Source organism: Bombus pascuorum, chromosome 15 (genome assembly GCF_905332965.1).
Source record: "Bombus pascuorum chromosome 15, iyBomPasc1.1, whole genome shotgun sequence".
Classification (NCBI taxonomy): domain Eukaryota; kingdom Metazoa; phylum Arthropoda; class Insecta; order Hymenoptera; family Apidae; genus Bombus; species Bombus pascuorum.
The window spans coordinates 6,771,862-6,777,861 of NC_083502.1; the positions used below are offsets into that span (position 1 = coordinate 6,771,862).

A 6,000-nucleotide genomic window follows, 5' to 3' on the forward strand; every position below is an offset into this window, starting at 1 on the left:
GTAGTTCTTTGCCATGATTTGGGTCACAGCCCCTGACCTAGCCGAGGTTTTGTTCCGTCAGTGTACGCGGGGTCGAGGAAATAACGTTTTCAGCGTGAAAATTAGGCTGGTTGAATGGGGCTCAGACAGAAGAGAAACCGATGGGCCATTGTCAACCGTGTTTTCATTGTGATCGACGTTTTTCGGACAGGTGAATTCGGTCGAGACGTTCCCCTCTGACAGTTTTCACAGGGTACGATGGTTTCAGATACTTGAGGATTTTGAAGTTCATCAAAGAGTAATTATGGTTTTATTATTATTATTTGATGGATTTCGCGTTGCCGGTGTTTATGTCACGTCCATTTCACTATCCTTTTATTTTAAATAATTTGAACTAACACTCTGAATCTCGCATATTTGGCAAACATGCATCCATCCGTCAGCAGATGGCAAAAATCATTCCGGACAACCTAATCAGCCAAAACGTTCCAGTTGGAATTGCCTAGTCAGCTCGAGGCACACGCGAGCAGTCGAAAGAAAGCTGTCCTGACCCTCGGCCAAGTCTGATAAGAGATAAATTACAAGACACGAGAGAACGAAACGTGGCCGTAACTCGCAACGAAATCTAGCGGCCAGCACCATAATCTACGCCAGATACGACACCACGTGGTAGTACTACGTCCCTGTCTACTACTCGATCCCTAGCCGTATGTGTATAAATCTACCTTGGACAAAAACCTTGCAGGCAGACGTATCTACAGGGCGGTCAAAAAATTCACAATCAAACTTATCGGAAGAGACAAACATTTATCGAGAACGTAGATCCACCTACTGTTTCCCTCTCTCAATCCTTTCCGACCACGTTTCTCAGTTTTTCAATAGAACGTACAGGCACGAACGAATTTTCCATACAATAGCAGAGTTTACGGTAATTATTCTTTTGGTAGACATCCTATGACAACTTTAACGCAGCGTCGAATTAAGAGACGCGAGTGAAATGCGACAAGCTTTCGTACGTGTCCCCAGATAAATGACCAGCGACTGAATTTTGATCTCAACTTCTTGAAACACCCTGTAGGTACACGTACGTAGTATTACGACTGTGTTCGCGTCTACGCTATCGAGCAATGAAGAGAAAGCCCGTCTAAGCCCCGGCTAAACACGGCAGAATGTCTATAACTCTCAGAACTCGTCCGTCTCGAATTAACCTCTCTCAATTAAGACAATGGTCCCCGGGTCCCCCGGACATCCTCTTCTCATCGAAGCGAGAATAGAGCAGCCAGAAGGGAAGGATCTCAGAGGTTCTCAGAACTAAGTGTCTCTGCAGCTCCTGGTTCTATGTATATTTATATGGAAAACTCGAGAACACGACGAGGGCGGCGAGAGGAGCGAGGAGAGCAGAAGGTCTGCAGAAACGGAGGAAGGATTGCTAGCATTCGGTCTGAGCTACGTGGACAGCTGCTTAGAAGAGAAATGAGAAAATTTTCTCCCCAAGAGTGGAGAAAGCGGTGTTATCTTTTGTCACTCCAGTGTTCTGATTCTGATGTTTGTTGCAAGACGAATCTCCCTTTCTCCGTTCAATAGATTTAACGTTTGAATACTTGATAGATTTTAGGAATTTCCGTGATATAGGATTAATCGTTAGGATAATACGATCATGGATTATGAACTTGGTGACATGGATCGTATCAAATATATTACGAAAATAGATAAATAAAATTAAAATCCCCCTAATATAGTTGAAAATAACTTCGACCAAATATTCTGATAGGAATCATTCTGTTCTAAACACAGACATTTTTCAAGCAATTCGTTGATAAAATTCATTTGAAACGCAATCGAAAGATCCTGTATCGATTGGTTAGATATAGTGGAACGATTTTAAATTACGAATAATAGCTCGATAAAAGTCAAACAATTCTGAATTCATTCGCCGATAAAAGTCGAGTAATTCTAAATTATTTCTCCGATAAAAGTCATTGGAACGTAATCAAACAATCCGAAAGTAGTTGCCTAAGATAATTGCCTAATAAAGAAATCATTCCAAGTAGTTATAAATTTAAAGCTACCAGCACACCAAAAATACCAAGTCTGGCCGGATTCTTTATTCGTCACGAAACATGGTCACCGGTTATCGATCAGAGAGTGGAAGCAGCCGACGAACCGAACAACACCGTGTCACGGACGTACCGAGGCACTTGGAAAACGCGATACTGGAATTCAGTAGCGTCGCGATGAGAACCGGAAGGAGGAACGTCGATACTGCTGTCTCCCTTCTACATTTCGGTGATCGCTTCGTCTCGAAGGAGCACTCTCGCTTTCAGTCAAGACAACCAGACTTATCGATTAATCGGCCAGATAGACGCGGCTCTCGGATTCAGAATCGACACCAGGATTCGATCTGGTCGCGTTTATCTTGCCGCGGAGCGGATAACAGCCTCGGCAAGTTCGTCGTTCAACGGAACATCCGGCCAGGAAATGAATCGTTCCGCGAGGAAACACGACGAATGTTCCAGTGGCTGAAGGGGAACGCGGTTCCACTTTGAGGTTGGCATGGTAGAGAACTCGAGAATTTCTGGTGACTTGGGATCGTTCAATTGTGTTAGGATGCTGATTTATATTACTTTCGAAATTCGTTCGAAACACGATCCAAAGGCCAATCCGTAATTAGAATATCTTAGATCGAAGTACGTAGAGATCTTCTTAATTATAAAAAAAAAATTCAGCGAGTTGGTTCTTCCGAATTTCAAATTCCGAATCGTACAACGTGATAAACGAAACTCTGATACTTTAAACGTTGAGTGGAAAAATGTGATGAATGAAATACTTGTTATATTTGAATTTTCATCGTAAAATATGCAATGCACGGTCGATTAATTCTCATCTCGGTATCGAAATTAAAGGCTTCATTATTACCGTAAATCATGAATTTCGACAGAGTGAAACAATTACGAAAAGCTCGGTATAAAGACAAGCAATATAAATTTCCGCGATGAAAAATGAGCCCGCACAGCAACGAGTAGAAAGCCCTTTAATAGAAAGCTCAATAGCCTGTGTGTCATGGCACCGATTTCCATATTCGATACGGACCGCGCGATTTTAAGAGCCGGCTTAAATTATTTCACATAAGCCCCGCACCGCTATGTCCACAGCGAATTTGTCATAAGCCAATGTAAATTCGATGTAAAATCAAGATATATGTTTCGCGCTTCAGTAAATGGATCACATGATAATATCGAGATATAAATGTGGTACAAACGAAAATCCATGATGTCGAAAAGATTACAACGTCGATAAGAGTAGATTTTTTTCATCTAAATTTGCGTGACCGCATTGTGTACTGGCTCAAACAAGTACTTGGACGCTTACCATAGAAAAGCGTAAAATTTGGAGGATTTTTAATGATCTCGATGTAGAAATTCTGACGTGTAATTCGTAAATTTCGAGTCACAGATTTCGAGTTTAATTTTCCTACTTACATTTGGCATTCTCCTAGATTGCAATCTACAGATTTTGGTTTTCTCATTTCACCATACTAACTCTTAACCTTTGCATCGATTTGACATTAAGAAACAAACTAAATTACGAAAACTGAGAAACCAGCGAAGGAATGAAATATTTTGCGATGTAAATGAGCCGCCTAACTGCGTATTACGCTGCTTGCTAAGACATTACCTAAATATCAAATTGCTCAAATGACGACTAACATAGGCTGCACCGCCTAACAATCCTCGGTAATCTATTTTCCAATCTATCGAGAAAATTACTCGACCAACACGGCCGAGATCCCATCGAAATAGTAATCTACGTAAAAATGAATTCGTTGAAAGTCAGACTGTCTCTCTCTCTCTCTCTCTCTCTCTTTTTCTCTTTCTCTTTGCATAGCGGAAACGTTTCAGCGAAACGGAGCCAGGTTCGCGATCATTTCCGGCGTCTATTCGGTGGCTGGTACTCGGGCGCGTATGAAGAATCGTATTTAAAATTCATTTCCCCTTAACGGCCGTTTAATCAGTTCGTACCCTCGCCGCCCCCTCCCTTTGTCTTTGCCATTAAATTATGTTCTTTCTCTTCTCTCCACCCATGCAAAATGGGAAATGTGCAAGGTAGCCAGAGGGTTCTAACGGGGGAGGAGTCAAAGTGTTTCTTTGAGAGAAATAAATAAACCCGGCAATGGATTCAGAAGAGAGCTATCCATTTCACGGGGGATCGAGCCTCCCTTTCTAAATCACTTTTATCTCTAATTTCGAAATAATTTCACCGGGCGCAACCATTGTCTGTGTTGCTCCAGGCGAACGGATCTTCCTCGGGGCTAGAAAAAGTTTTAATCCGTCGCTTCGTTCAATATGGCTTCTTCTGTACTTCCGGTTGCCCGGGAATAGAGGTTACGTCAGGTTAATCTGCGCTTTCTTCGTCGCCTTATATTGGATCGCGCCGAGATAACGGACCGTTTAAGTGCAGTTTGATGAACTGAAATATTAGACCTTAAATGCATAGCGTTTTTGTATCAGTGTATTTTCCATACACTACCGCATACAGGTTTCGCGTGTATTTTCATCGAATTGGAATTTTCTTAAATAAACGCTGTGTTCACCGTGACGATGGTGATCTTTTGTTTCTTTTTCTTTTTCTTTTTTATAGAACTAGAATTTCAGTAAATAGCGTGTACACAGTGTTTCCGTATGTATCGGCAACAGGTTTTCCTGTTTATGTTGAAAATATTTCTCAAGGAGACGTATTGTAGCAATTTCACAACAATCGCAGACATTTTTGCAAATAAAGTATAAAAAACACGAAATGGATTTTTCAAGCTATTTTTCTGTTCCACCTAAGACGACATTTTTTATATGTTTTTTTATGTTTGGAAAAATTAGAAACGAGAATAGAAAAGAAACATTAGATGCAAGAATTAATTTTCAAATTTAATTATCTAATTCTTCGATGAAGGTCCTAAACTTATTTCAAGCATAACAGTGCTCGCAAAGGGTCTGTATATGACATTTAATAAAGAGAATCTCTTTAAATTATTATGTACATTAGAAAGAATCTTTTTAAATTATCCGCATTACAGCGAATATTTCTCTTTTCAAATTATCATTTTCAAGATGTTGAACTTGACTTTATGCCGCAATTTAACAAAATGTCGCGAAATATATCTGAAATGAGAATTTCATCTAAGGGAAATTTAACTCACCGCTTGTAGCACTGCACTCTAGTTTTCTCCAGATGTCGCGTCCTCCCTGAAATCACCGCATTTTACGCTCAAACTGGGGAACTCTGCAACATAAAAGAATATCCGATTAAAAACCATTTGCCCTAACGATCTTAGCATTTTTCGAAATTTTTCATAAATTAAACAAATCTGTCGCGAGAGTACATCTTAGCGATAAAGATTTATCAACCTATAAGTATCGTAATGTCTTTCTTGAATCGCTTTATAGTCTTGCCGCGATCGTACCGGTATCGTGGCAGGACATACGTAACGACGATAGCCAGACAGTCTGAGGAATTTCGCAACGTAGGAAAATAATTTGACTAGTAAGCGAAAATTCAGCTCGTATCTCGCGTTTCGAACTCTGGTAAGTAGCTCCGACATCGGACCAGCACGTTTCGTCGTGTATGGCCGCTGTAGCGATACGTATCTACGTTTAAGTACTTTCAATTTCCGCTAAGGTACGCTGGGAATAAATATGCTTATCGACGTTCCTCGGTTATCCTCGTATTTCGTTACAATGCACGATACTGTGCCACGATATTTGGAAATTGTGTCGCGACAGGGGGCACAAAAATAATGGGCCAATAAATTTCAGGTTAAGAAGGATCTGTTAGAACTTAATCTTGAAGTTAAGATTAATGACCTGTGGAAGGAACAATGTTTGTTTTGAAATAATATTCAGTGATGTTTATTAAACAGAACTACAGAACTTGATGTATATACGCGAGTGATATAATTAACAACGTATGGAGATTGTTGATTGTTGGCCAGTTACTCTCAGACTAGACCTAGGTAGTGACCCATGATCT

At 40.5% G+C, this 6,000-nt stretch overlaps 1 protein-coding gene across 1 annotated transcript in view; it reads right to left on the reverse strand.

Moving 5' to 3' along the window:
* The window catches only part of LOC132914433 (uncharacterized), a 202,586-nt gene extending 197,325 nt beyond the window's left edge, over nucleotides 1-5,261 (reverse strand). Inside the window, exon 1 of the mRNA XM_060973562.1 lies at nucleotides 5,171-5,261. The gene's annotated coding sequence lies outside the window, so the exon portion shown is untranslated. The remainder of the gene's footprint in view (nucleotides 1-5,170) is intronic.
* Nucleotides 5,262-6,000: the final 739 nt, after the last annotated feature.